The 14,596-nt window shown below is 37.7% G+C and overlaps 1 protein-coding gene across 2 annotated transcripts in view; it reads right to left on the bottom strand.

Annotated features, from left to right (window-relative positions):
• Window positions 1-14,596, bottom strand: part of DCDC2 (doublecortin domain containing 2) — a 250,407-nt gene that overhangs the window by 156,791 nt on the left and 79,020 nt on the right. The gene's annotated exons all lie outside the window — the stretch shown is intronic.

Raw genomic sequence — 14,596 nt, 5'->3', positions numbered from 1 at the left:
AAATTGTTGGGCTGTTATGAGAATTTCAAGGCAAATTCTTTAAAAAATGCTTTCTGTAAAACAAAAATAAAATAATTCTATAAAATCTTGAACTCTGAGGTTCCGCCTCCAGCCTGTCTTGTCCCCTCTCCTCTCCCACCTTTATTGCACCTACTCCCTGAATTAGACCCCAATGCATCACTGACTCCATCCTATTCTCGTAAGTCTGACTCTGTCACTTTTTCTAGATGTTGCTTCTCTCTCTATCCATCAGTTGCCCTTGAACCAGTGCCCTCAATTCCTGAATTCCTTGCATCTGAGTGGGTCTAGTCATCACTCCTTTGCTTCTAGAATCCAGGCTGCTATTGGCAAAAACCAGATGGCCCCATGGCGCCTTCACCCATGACAAAGCTTTTGTATCAGCCAGGCTTCTGCTCCTCCCAAGTCAACTAGTTCTCACATTTCCTACAGTGGATGATCTAAATCCCCACCTCTCTTCTTAAACCCTACAATCCTACTCCAGACACGCACACTCTCAGCAGACCATTTTCTTCCAAACTTTAAGAAAAGAGGCTTACAGGTATGCAGCTTTCCAACCTCCACATCCTGCACAACCACCTTCACTACACCCTCACTGCTTTTTGCCTTTTATGCTTGCCTCAAAAGGAGCTTTAACCCTTTAAAAAGCTAATACCCATCTGGATTTTGTCCCCTGATGTCTCTGTTTGTCCTATTAGTTGTCTAGATCCCTCCACATCTTTGGTGTTTTTACTTTCTCCCTGGGCCCTTTGGCCCCATCAAGCCCTATCCTGTCCCTATTGTCCTCCTCATCCTTCACATTCCTACTTTCTCCTGCCCCATCCTCTCTTCCATCTTCTGCTATCCAGCTTCCATCTCTACCACTGAAAGACAACACCCAAGTCCTAAGCATGGCCTATAAGAACCCCCCATGACCAACCACTGCTTACTCAGTTTCCTCACCTCCTACCAAACTTCCTTCCATGCAGATCTTTAGTCATGAGCTTTAATTGAACTAGTCTACTCACTTCCAGTCCCAAAACACACCACACACACACTTCCATGCCTTTGTTCACCTCGCTCTCTGCCTACGAATGTCCTCCTCATTCTCCATTTGCTGGGCTCAGCTCAGTTATCACTGACCTTTCTCTTTTGTTTGTTAGCTTTCTGTACCAAACTGCTACTGCTACTGTAGTATAGATGACAGCATTTTTGTTTTTAGGGTTTTCCCCCTGATTCGAAAAGAAAACTTACAAGCAAAGGAAAATTATTAATAAAAATAGCTAACATTTATTGCACTGTATTAAATGGAAAGCACTGTACTAAGTAATTAACATGCATCATATATTATTTAATCATCAAAGCCATGCCCTGAAGTGCTATTACTATTGCTCTATTTTACAAATGAAGACTAGAGCTTAATTAATTGTTTAAAATCACACATAATAAGAGGCCAAGTTGTTAGTGACCCTCTAACTATTTGTTATACAATTTACCAGTTATTTTAGAGCTCAAATATTAACCCTGCATAATTAATAGGACTCTCTCCTTTGTCAAAATATACCATTTTCAGAGGAACAAAGAGCATAAATGTTTCTGACTCTCACTGATGATTAAAGGAATCTTTGCAATGGGTGCTAGTTGTATAAAAAAATGTTTGTTACATTTTAATTAAAAAATTCTCCAATTTAAGGCACATGGATCAATGGAACAAAACAGAAAGTCCAGAAATAAACCCATACATATATGGTCAATCAATTATGACAAAGGAGCTAAGAGTATAGGTACAATGGGGAAAAGACAGTCTTTTCATGCAAACGAAACAGCCATGTGCAAAAGACTGAAACTAGACCCCTATTTTACACCATATACAAAAATAAACTCAAAACAGATTAAAGATTTAAATATAAGACCCCAAAACCATAACTGCTAAAGAAAAACATAAGGGTAAGCTCCTTGACAAGAAATAACAAGTGTTGATGAGGATGTGAGAAAAGTCAACCCTGTGCACTGTTAGTGGGAAAGCAAATTGGTTCAGCCACTATGGAAAACAATATGGAGGCTCATCAAAAAATTAAAAATATAACTACCAAATGATCTAGCAATCCTACTTCCAGGTATTTATTCAAAGGAAATGAAAAAAGGATAGTTGAAGAGATATCTCTATAGACTCCCATGTTCGTTGCAGCATTATTTATAATAGCCAAGACATAGAAACCACTTAAGTGTCTGCTGATGAGTAAATGAATAAAGGAAATGTGGTATATATCTCACACATTTACATATACAGTAGAATATTATTCATCCATGAGGAAGAAAAATATCCTGCCACTTATAACAACATGGATGACCTTGGTTGCATTATGCTAAATGAAATAAGCCAAAGAAGGACAAATACTACATGATTCACTTATATGTAGAATCTTAAAAAAAAAAAAAAAAAAAAAAAAAAAAGAAGAAGAAGAAGTCAAACTTATAAAAACAGAGAATAGAAAACTGGTTGCCAAGAGGTGGGGTAAGTGGGAAAGTGGGGAAAGTAAACAGACACAAGTGTTCAACTATAAAATGAATAAGGTCTGAGGATTTAATGTACAACATGGAAGAAAAAAGAACTCCAACATTGAATAGAAAAATTTTAATTCAATCATAATTCAACGTTTTAAATTCAGAGATTCTTGGACCTAAGCTAACATTTACAATGATGTTAATTTTTAAAAATAAATTTGTTTAATAGGCAATGCAGGCACCTAAACAACCGTTGATTTATTTAGTTCATACTACAGCATAAGAAAATAAATCGATTCACAAGGACTGTGTTATGAGACCATGTGGTTTACAATGCCTTTCGGTGACCACAAATCCCTCTCGCATCAATCAGATTGCTTGATCGTAAGGCTCAGCATGTGTAACTGCAATAAGTCTTCAGTTGGGTGAATGACAGGCCTCTCTGACTATTTGTCTGGGTTAACAATATCTTCCTATTGAAATCCTCTACAGTTTTTAAATATAGCTATCCTGCCTCCTTGATAACTTGACTTAAAGCTATGGCCACATCCCTGGTTCTCTGTTGCATTCCTTGCCTTATTATTTTTTGCCCATAATACAACCTTCTGACATATTGTACATTTTATTCATTTGGTTTTTATTTTCTTGCTCCTATTGTTACTTTTTAGTTATTCTCAATATTAACTAGTAACATACTGAGCACATACTTCATACCCAGTTGTTAATTTTTTCAAAAGTCTTGCCTATCATTGATTGTTTAATACCTTGTTCAATTATTAAATTCAAGATAAAGATTATAAATTATATAAACAAATGACATTAGAACTTTCGTTGTTGGCTAAAATACTACTTTTCTTTGGAGTATACATATTTATAATACACAGAACTTCATAAGTAACATGATTTTTAAAGTAATTATATAACTTTATTGTGAGTCTATAAGTTGCTTAAATTAAAGCAAACCATCTGCTTGAATAATTGATTTTCTTCATTCAACATAAAAATATTTCCCAAATTTTCATAATTAACCAGCTGAATTAAATAGTAATCTTAAATATATATTTCTCTAAGTCATTGTAGTTAAAAATAACTGAATTAGTCTGTTTTCAGGTATACTAATACAAGAATCTTAAGGCCCTGGCCAGTTAGCTCAGTCAGTAAGAGAGTCATCCTGAAATATCAAAGTTGAGGGTTCAATTCTGAATCAGGGTACACACAGGGAAGTAACCAATGAATCCATAACAAATGAATACTTTTCTATCTATCTATCTATCTATCTATCTATCTATCTCTCTCTAACTCAATCTCACTCCCTTCTTCTCTCTGTCTCTCCAAAATCAATCAATAATAATAGTAGTAATAAATCTTAAGAAAATAATCCAAGTAATATTGGATTGAAATCTGAATTGAAAAAATATATACAAGACCACTGTATAAAACAACTGGAACTTTTTGTAAAATAATACCTTTTTTTCTTCAAAATGCATTTTTCCACTTGGCATTTAAAGTAATAAGTTAAATAATAAAAAATTAAGTTACCCTAGCAGGGTGTCTTGCAGGGGTCCCCAAACTTTTTACACTGGGGGCCAGTTCACTGTCCCTCAGACAGTGCTCCTCTCACTGACCACCAATGAAAGAGGTGCCCCTTCCGGAAGTGCAGCAGGGACCCTGACAAATGGCCTTAGGGGGCTGCATGCGGCCTGTGGACCATAGTTTGGGGACACCTGGTAGAGCATCATCCCAATGCACCAAAGTCCCATGTTTGATCCCCAGTCGGGCATGTATGAGAAGCAACCAATGAGTGCACAACTAAAATAGAACTAAGTGGAGCCACAAGCTGATGTTTATCTTTCTCTCTCTCTCCCTTCCCTCTATCTCCCTTCCTCACCCCTCAAGTCAATGAAAAAATTCAAAAATTAAAAACTTAAGCTAAATCTACTGCATAAAAGGGAGCCTTTGCAGAGCCCTTACACGGATTAAGTACTGGTCACTTGACACTAATCTAGAGATATGTCTGTAGACAATGAAAACATAATAAACAAGAATACGTTTTTTTAAATTTATGTATTTTTCTTAGTAACTCATATACTTTCCATTGCCTTTTGAAAATAAATAGTATGTGAAATAAAAGAACAATGTTAAGAGCCAACACACCTAGTTACAGAAGTACAGATACATAAAGATGAACTCTGAAGTACTCCCACTCAGATCCCTGTGTACCAGGAATGGCTATCAATGGTAAGCAGGCTGACCAGTGTTTGTTACGCAATCTGTGACCACAAAAATCAAATGAAAATATATCAATACAATTTTAAACCCAGAAGAGATAACACTCCTAAGTTGGTTTTTTCAGCTGGTGAGGGAATCACCACCAAGCAAAAGTAGGACGTGCTTATAGCAAACTTTGGCCTTGAGTCTGCTCTGGGCCAGCATTATCTTAGAAAATGCAGTTTATTTGGGTATTGAGAAGTAGGTTAGCTGGGTGAACCAGAGAGAGAAGTCATTCCTTGAGTAAGACGATGTAGATAGGTAGATAGATAGATAAACAGACTGACAGATACAAACTGACTAAATATTCAGCTAACACATTTCTTAGAAATATTTTCTTTTCTTTTTTTTTTTTTTTTTGTATTTTTCTGAAGTTGGAAACAGGGAGGCAGTCAGACAGACTCCCCCATGCACCCGACCAGGATCCACCCGGCATGCCCACCAGGGGGCAATGCTCTGTCCATCTGGGGCGTTGCTCTGTTGCAACCAGAGCCATTTTAGCGCCTGAAGCAGAGGCCATAAAGCCACCCCAGCGCCCAGGCCAACTTTGCTCCAATGGAGTGTTGGCTGCGGGAGGGGAAGAGAGAGACAGAGAGGAAGGAGAGGGGGAGGGGTGGAGAAGCAGATGGGCGCTTCTCCTGTATGCCCTGGCCAGGAATCGAACCTGGGACTCCTGCACACCAGGCCGACACTCTACCACTGAGCAAACCGGCCAGGGTCTAGAAATATTTTCAAAGTCAAAGGTGGCAAGGATGACTTAACCATGTTCATACGGCTAGAATGGGTGAACCACGACTGCAGTGCTGGTCTTTGGTAACAAATCACACGGACTTTCCAATATATCACTCTGTCTATGGTAGCTTATTTAGCCTGTGTTTATGTCACAAATGTCCATTCCAAACACAAAAACAAAAATATCAATGCTTCCTGTGAAACTGACAAGTCTAAGTATGTAATTTACCTAAGTTCACAGATTCTATATGGCACAGCAGGACAGCACAGCAGCTGGGTAAAATTCAAGTTAAAGCCTGCCTGACTCAAAAATATGAATATATTTGTTATACAAAGTCAATGAAACTAAAAGTGTTGTTGTGAATATATATATTTGGAATAATAAGATCAAAATCTATAAACTAAGCAACTGACTAAAGGTCTAAAATTCTAAATTCCAGGACTAATTGCCAATTCAGTGCCTCATCCACCTCATTTTCTTGATGAGTAAAATAAGGACATCCTACTAAACTAGCCCAGAGCAATGCTCCATGGACTAATTGATGAGGTGGCAATATGGCCCTGGGGCTGTTAGGCTGATCTTCAGAGGATCCACCTGCCTCAAACCTCAGCACTCACCATCTCTAGAAACCCCAAGCCCAGGAAACCAAGCTCAGTTTAAGGACCCCGGGGAAATGATGCTGCTAAACAAACACCACTTCAAAAATCTAGTAACTACTGAGCTCTTACAAAAGCTCACTACACTATTTAAAAACTCAAATGTAAATCATACATAAAAACTCACTTTTAAGGACTATATCAGGATTCTGTGACTGTCCATAAGACAGACTTAAGTCTTAAGGAAAAAGTTAAGCAATAAAGTTATTTTTTGCAAAATATAGGCCAACCTATACAAAGATACTTTGACTCTATTCCATATTCTATATTTAAGAAAAAGTGAGTTCTCAAAATAATATTCCTGAAGAAATTTTGTTGCTACTTTGAAAAGACAGCACACAGCATCAAAGAGGAGGACAAAGTCCTTTATAAGTTATTTAATCAATTTCCACCACACTCTAATAAATGAGAAGGGATAAAAAATTTTAAAAGACAACAGAGTAAGAAAATAACTTACCTTAGAGGCAATATAACAGATGTAAACAAACCATAGATTACCTTAGAGAGCTTCCTTAAGTAACCAGCCATGTATTTTTACATGACTATTTTTATATGGACAAACAACTAGCTGAAATGCCTGACGCATGGTAATGGTATGATCCACCAAGCTGAGCATGTCTCCTGTGTGGATGCTTTGTACGCAACTGACCATTGGAACGTGCCTCTATCAGAGGAAGTATCGTGCTGAGAACTCCTAACTTCAAGGAATAAAACTATCATGAAGATACTCCAGATGCATGAACTAAAAGAGAAACTTAAAAATGGAAAGGCAATAATATAGCAAGAGGTTGAGGACAATAATCAAACTTTTCAAAAGGAAAGTTGACTAACCCTCTCCTTGGATTTCTACCAATGTTGTTACATCAAATCTTAATAATTATGAGTTCTGACATACCCTAATCTGCTGATTAACACAGATCTCCTGAGACACAAAAATTATATTGTTGTATTCTCATTATCTGCTACTTTTTCATATCTAAGGAAATAAATTCTGATAAATTGGTACAAAATTAGACAAATAAAATGCACTTGCTGTGCTGTGTCATTATGATTATACTTTCATCACTAAATATTTCAGTGTTTTTCTTTCCATTTTAAAGTAAACTAAGAGACAGTTCCATTTCTGGAGGTAGAAGGTTGTAGAAGACTATTATTCCCAACAAAAAAATGAAAACTGAAAAATCAGCTAAATATAATAATTTTTAAAAATGCATTAAATCTTGGCCCTGGCTGGTTGGCTCAGTGGTAGAGCATCGGCCTGGCGTGCAGGAGTCCCGGGTTTGATTCCCAGCCAGGGCACACAGGAGAAGCGTCCATCTGCTTCTCCACCCCTCCCCCTCTCCTTCCTCTCTGTCTCTCTCTTCCCCTCCCGCAGCCAAGGCTCCATTGGAGCAGAGTTGGCCCAGGTGCTGAGGATGGCTCTATGGCCTCTGCCTCAGGCACTAGAATGGCTCTGATTGCGGCAGAGTGACGCCCCAAGATGGGCAGAGCATCACCCCCTGGTGGACATGCTGGTGGATCTCGGTCAGGCAAATGCGGGAGTCTGTCTGACTGTTTTCCCGTTTCCAACTTCAGGGGAAAAAAAAATGCATTAAATATTGATGAACTAAATCCAGAGAGGAATGAGCCCTTTCCAAGTCAGAGGAAACATACAGCTGTTTTCATCCTCAAGGGCACAGCAGGCAGAGGAACAAACCTTCCCATAATAAACAGCCAGTATGTAGGCTGGCATGACAGAGAGTCTCAAGAGCAAGTTCGCACTGCCCACCAATTCTTCCCCATGGGATCTTTTTTATGTGCACAAAAGTGCAACTAAGCTAAGAGCAGGGTAAAAAAGTAAAGAAAGAAAGCTCATGGTGTGGAAAATTGAGGGTGGAGATGGCAGAGAAAAAGAGATAAATTCCAAAAGATATAAATAGCTAACAGTTGAAAGATCTAGAATTTCACCAAAATCAAACCCAAAGCCTTGCTGGAAAGAGAACAAGGTCTGATTTCACCCACTAAATGTTTGAAACCACTGGGCAACTGAAACTAAAGATGCAACTCAGTCTACACCCAGCTCAACAATGGAATCAGCACTTCACATTAGCAGCTCAACTGAAAAGGGGATGCATTTTTTTCCTGTGGGTAAATATCTTTAAATTTCTAGAAATTTTATACAAAATGACAAGTATACATAAAACTATAAATCATGTCAATAAAGAGGACAATATGACCCATTATCAAGAGAAAGAAAGTCAAACTCACAAATGATTGTGATGAAATTAGCAAATTAGGATTTTTAAGTAATTAAAATATGTTAAAGAAATCAATAGAAAGAATAAACAAAATATATCAAAGATGGACAATTTTGACCCACAAATTAAAACTATAAAAAATAACCAACTGAAAAACCTAGAACTAAAAAACACAGTACATGAAATAAAAAATTCATTCCATGGGTTTACTAGCAGATTAGACGCAAGAGAAGACAGCTAAGTCAACCAAAAGACAAGAATTATTGAAGGTAAAGCACAAAAAAATAAAACTGGTCAGAGCATCAGAGATATGTAAAACAAAGATCTAATGTGTAACTGGAGTCAAGGAGAGGAGAAAGAGAATTAATTGGCCAGAGGAAGTACAGAGAAAACGGCAAAAAGTTTTCCAAAACTGATAAAAATCATTAATTCATATACCCCAAAATTTCAGTAAACTCCAATCAGCATAAATATAAATATAAATGAAACAAAACAAAAACAAACAAACACTTACAGTACAAACTGCAATTAGAGAAATTACACACATTTAATCACAATTCAGAGAACTAATGGCGCGGGAGACGGACGGATCATCGCCTGAACGCATTACTGGGTCACCTTGCCCTGGAGGGAGAAAAAGATGGCAGCGGAGTAGACGGATGCACAGACGCCCAGCTCTCACCACCAAACTGGAATACAAATCAATTCAGGAAAAATCAGCATGAAAAACCAACTCTGAACTGCAAGAACGGCTCTCAAAAACCAAGGAGCAAAGAGGAAATCACAGAAATCCTGGTAGGGAGCCCCAGAACCTCCTCTGCTTGCCGGAACGGGGGGGGGGGGCTGAGAGCTCAGAGAGGATCTCGGAGGGAGGGGAGCAGAAACTACTACTCACAGCCACTTGCCTGGCGACCAGGGAATGAGGTGCGTTGAAAGGACCAGCTTATCTCCCAGGTGGAGAGGACAGGGAGAGGGACAGACTGTGAGGGGATAAGGAATGCAGAACAGGAGCTAAAAGGGCTGACTCATCGTGCTGGAGGCGGCCATAGCTGGGGGAGGGACTGAACCTTTCACAAAACAGAGCTGAAGTGCTTCCGAATCAGAGACCTCCGGACATCTCTCCAGCTCCAATCAGCGCAAGAAGACACAGCTGAAAACAAGAAGTGGGGAGGAAGGGCAGTAACTCAGGTCTCCATGGAGATCTGAGTTACACCTCCCCCTACTGAAGCTGAGAAAACACCCTGCCCCCAGAGAGTCTAGCTGGCTAAAGAGACCTTCAGAGTCTCAGGATACACCCACCGCATTCCTGGATACAGTTTCAAGGAAGCCCCCTGCTGAGATCAGTAAACAAGACTATCACCTGTTAAGAAAACAAACAAATCAAGACTTCAAAGCTGCCCAATTCTGAAAGTGGATTACAGATAACAGCTGATACCAACCCAAGAAGACCTAGAAATAACACAACTGAAAACTGGAGGCAGACAACACCAAGCCTAGACTCAACCAACTCTACAAATAAAACAAAAAAAAACAAAAAAAAGAGGATGAGAAGACAAAGGAGTGCAATCCAAATGAAACCACAAGAGACACCTTCAAGAGATGAACTGAGTGATATGGAAATAATCAAACTTCCAGATGCGGAGTTCAAAATAATGATTGTAAGGATGCTTAGGGATCTTAGAACAACAATGGAGGGGCAGTTTGAAAACCTAAATAAAGAAATAGCAAGTATAAAAAAGAATCAGATGGAGACGACAAATACAATATCAGAAATAAAGACCACAATGGAAGGAATTAAAAACAGGATAGATAGAGCAGAGGATCGAATCAGCGAGTTAGAGGACAACTGGAATGAAGGCATGAAAGCAGAGAAGAAAAGAAAAAAGAGACTCAAAAAGTCAGAGGAAACTCTTAGAGAGCTCTGTGACAACATGAAGAGAAATAACATCCGCATCATAGGGGTTCCTGAAGAAGAAGAAAAAGAACAAGGGATAGAGACTTTGTTCAATCATATCATAGCTGAAAACTTCCCTAAATTAATGCAAGACAAACTCTCACAAATCCAAGAAGCACAGAGGACTCCATTAAAGAGAAACCCAAAGAAACCTACACCAAGACACATCATAATTAAAATACCAAAGCTAAGCGATAAAGAGAAAATATTAAAAGCTGCAAGAGAAAAAAAAGTTATCACCTACAAAGGAGCCCCCATAAGGATGACATCTGACTTCTCAACAGAAACACTTGAAGCCAGAAGGGAATGGCAAGAAATATTCAAAGTAATGCAGAACAAGAACCTACAACCAAGACTACTTTATCCAGCAAGGCTATCGTTTAAAATCGAAGGAGAAATAAAAAGCTTCCCAGACAAAAAACAACCCAAGGAATTCATTACAACCAAACCAATGCTGCAGGAAATGTTAAGGGGCCTGTTGTAAACAGATCAAAGTTGGAAAAGAATATAGCAAAAAAAGGAATACACCTTTAAAGAAGAAAATGGCAATAAACAACTACATATCAATAATAACCTTAAATGTAAATGGATTAAATGATCCAATCAAAAGACATAGGGTAGCTGTGTGGATAAGAAAACAGGACCCATACATATGTTGTCTACAAGAGACACACCTTAGAACAAAAGACACACACAGATTGAAGATAAAAGGATGGAAAAAAAACGTTTCATGCAAACGGAAATGAAAAAAAAGCTGGGGTAGCAATACTTATATCAGACAAATTGGACTTTAAAACAAAGGATATAGTAAGAGATAAAGAAGGCCACTACATAATGATAAAGGGAGTAATCCAACAGGAAGATATAACTATTATAAATATCTATGCACCTAATATAGGAGCACCCAAATATATAAAGCAGACTTTGATGGATTTAAAGGGCGAGATCAACAGCAATACTATAATAGTAGGGGATTTCAATTCCCCACTAACATCATTAGATAGATCCTCAAGAAAGAAAATTAACAAAGAAACAGCAGACTTATTGGAAACACTAGATCAACTTGATTTAATAGATATCTTTAGAACCTTTCACCCTAAAGCAGCAGAATATACATTCTTTTCAAGTGCTCATGGTACATTCTCTAGGATAGACCACATGTTAGGGCACAAAAGTGCTCTCAACAAATTTAAGAAGACTGAAATCGTATCAAGCACTTTCTGCGATCACAACAGCATGAAAATAGAAGTGAATCACAACAGAAAAGCTCAAAAATTCTCAAACACATGGAAATTAAATAGCAGGTTGTTAAATAATGAATGGATTAAGAATGAGATCAAAGAAGAAATAAAAAAATTCCTAGAAACGAATGACAATGAGCATACAACAACTCAAAATTTATGGGACACAGCGAAAGCAGTGCTGAGAGGGAAGTTCATAGCACTACAGGCACACTTTCAGAAGCTAGAAAAAGCTCAAATAAACAACTTAACCCTGCATCTAAAAGAATTAGAAAAAGAACAGCAAGTAAAGCCCAAATGTAGTAGAAGGAAGGAAATAATAAAGATCAGAGCAGAAATAAATGACATAGAGGCTAAAGAAACAATACAGAGGATCAATGAAACTAGGAGCTGGTTCTTTGAAAAGGTAAACAAGATTGATGAACCTTTAACTAGACTCACCAAGAAAAAGAGAGAGAGGACTCAAATAAATAAAATTAGAAATGAGAGAGGAGAAATAACAACTGACATAACAAATACAAAATATTATAAGAAAATACTATTAAGAACTGTATGCCAAAAAACTAGACAACCTAGATGAAATGGACAAATTCCTGGAAACATACAATCTTCCAAAAATCAATCTGGAAGAATCAGAAAACCTAAACAGACCGATTACAACAAAGGAGATCAAAACAGTTATCAAAAAACTCCCAACAAAGAAAAGTCCAGGGCCCGATGGCTTCACAACAGAATTCTACCAAATATTCAAAGAAGAACTAACTCCTATCCTTCTCAAAATATTTCAAAAAATTCAAGAGGAAGGAAGACTTCCAAGCTCCTTTTATGAGGCGAGCATAATTCTGATTCCAAAACCAGGTAAAGACAACACAAAGAAAGAAAATTATAGGCCAATATCTCTGATGAATATAGATGCTAAAATCTTCAACAAAATATTAGCAAACCGGATCCAACAATATATGGAAAAAATCATTCACCATGATCAAGTGGGATTTATTCTGGGGAGGCAAAGCTGGTACAATATTCGTAAATCAATCAATGTGATTCGTCACATAAACAAAAAGAAGGAGAAAAACCATATGATAATTTCAATAGATGCAGAAAAAGCATTTGATAAAATCCAGCACCCATTCATGATCAAAACTCTCAGCAAAGTGGGAATACAGGGAACATACCTCAACATGATAAAAGCCATCTATGAGAAACCCACAGCCAACATCATACTCAATGGGCAAAAATTAAAAGCAATACCCTTAAGATCAGGAATAAGGCAGGGGTGCCCCCTTTCACCACTCTTATTTAACATGGTCCTGGAAGTCCTAGCCACAGCTATCAGACAAGAAGAAGAAATAAAAGGCATTCAAGTTGGAAAAGAAGAAGTAAAACTATCATTATTTGCAGATGATATGATATTGTATATAGAAAACCCTAAAGTCTCAGTCAAAAAGCTACTGGACCTGATAAATGAATTTAGCAAAGTGGCAGGATATAAAATCAATACTCAGAAATTAGAGGCATCTTTATACACCAACAATGAACAGTCAGAAAGAGAAATTAAGGAAACAATCCCCTTCACAATTACAACCAAAAAAATAAAGTACCTAGGAGTAAACTTAACAAAGGAGACTAAAGACTTGTACTCGGAAAATTACAAAGCATTGATAAAAGAAATCAAGGAAGAATACAAACAAGTGGAAGCATATACCGTGCTCATGGTTAGGAACAATAAACATCATTAAAATGTCTATATTACCCAAAGCAATCTATAAATTCAATGCAATACCAATTAAAATACCAATGACATACTTCAAAGATATAGAACACATATTCCAAAAATTTATATGGAACCAAAAGAGGACACGAATAGCCTCACCAATCTTAAAAAAGAAGAATAAAGTGGGAGGTATCACACTTCCTGATATCAAGTTATACTACAAGGTCGTTGTACTCAAAACAGCCTGGTACTGGCATAAGAACAGGCATATAGATCAATGGAACAGAACAGAGAACCCAGAAATGAACCGACAGTTCTATGGACAACTGATATTTGACAAAGGAGACAAGGAAATACAATGGAGTAAAGACAGCCTCTTTAACAAATGGTGTTGGGAAAATTGGACAGCTACCTGCAAAAAAATGAAACTAGATCACCAGCTTACACCACTCACAAAAATAAACTCAAAATGGATAAAAGACTTAAATGTAGGCCGTGAAACCATAAGCATCTTAGAAGAAAACATAGGCAGTAAGCTATCCGACATCTCTCGGAGCAATATATTTGATGATTTATCTCCATGGGGAAGTGAAATAAAAGACAGGATAAACAAATGGGACTATATCAAACTAAAAAGCTTTTGCACAGCTAAAGACAACAAGAACAGAATAAAAAGACAAACTACACAATGGGAGAACATATTTGACAATACGTCCGATAAGGGGTTAATAACCAAAATTTATAAAGAACTCGTAAATCTCAACACCAGGAAGACAAACAATCCAATCCAAAAATGGGCAAAAGAGATGAATAGTCACTTCTCCAAAGAGGACATACAGATGGCCAACAGGCATATAAAAAAATGCTCAACATCACTAATCATTAGAGAAATGCAAATTAAAACCACAATGAGATATCACCTCACACCAGTCAGAATGGCGCTCATCAACAAAACAACACAGAATAAGTGCTGGCGAGGATGTGGAGAAAAGGGAACCCTTCTGCACTGCTGGTGGGAATGCAGACTGGTGCAGCCACTGTGGAAAACAGTATGGAGATTCCTCAAAAAACTGAAAATCGAACTGCCTTTTGACCCAGCTATCCCACTTTTAGGAATATACCCCAAGGACACCATAGAACGGCTCGAAAAGGAGAAATGCACCCGCATGTTTGTGGCAGCATTGTTCACAATAGCGAAGATCTGGAAACAACCCAAGTGTCCGTCAGAGGACGAGTGGATTAAAAAGCTTTGGTACATATATACTATGGAGTACTACTCAGCCATAAGAAA

Source organism: Saccopteryx bilineata, chromosome 3, assembly GCF_036850765.1.
Source record: "Saccopteryx bilineata isolate mSacBil1 chromosome 3, mSacBil1_pri_phased_curated, whole genome shotgun sequence".
Lineage (NCBI taxonomy): Eukaryota > Metazoa > Chordata > Mammalia > Chiroptera > Emballonuridae > Saccopteryx > Saccopteryx bilineata.
This window is presented reverse-complemented; position numbering and strand designations above follow the sequence as displayed.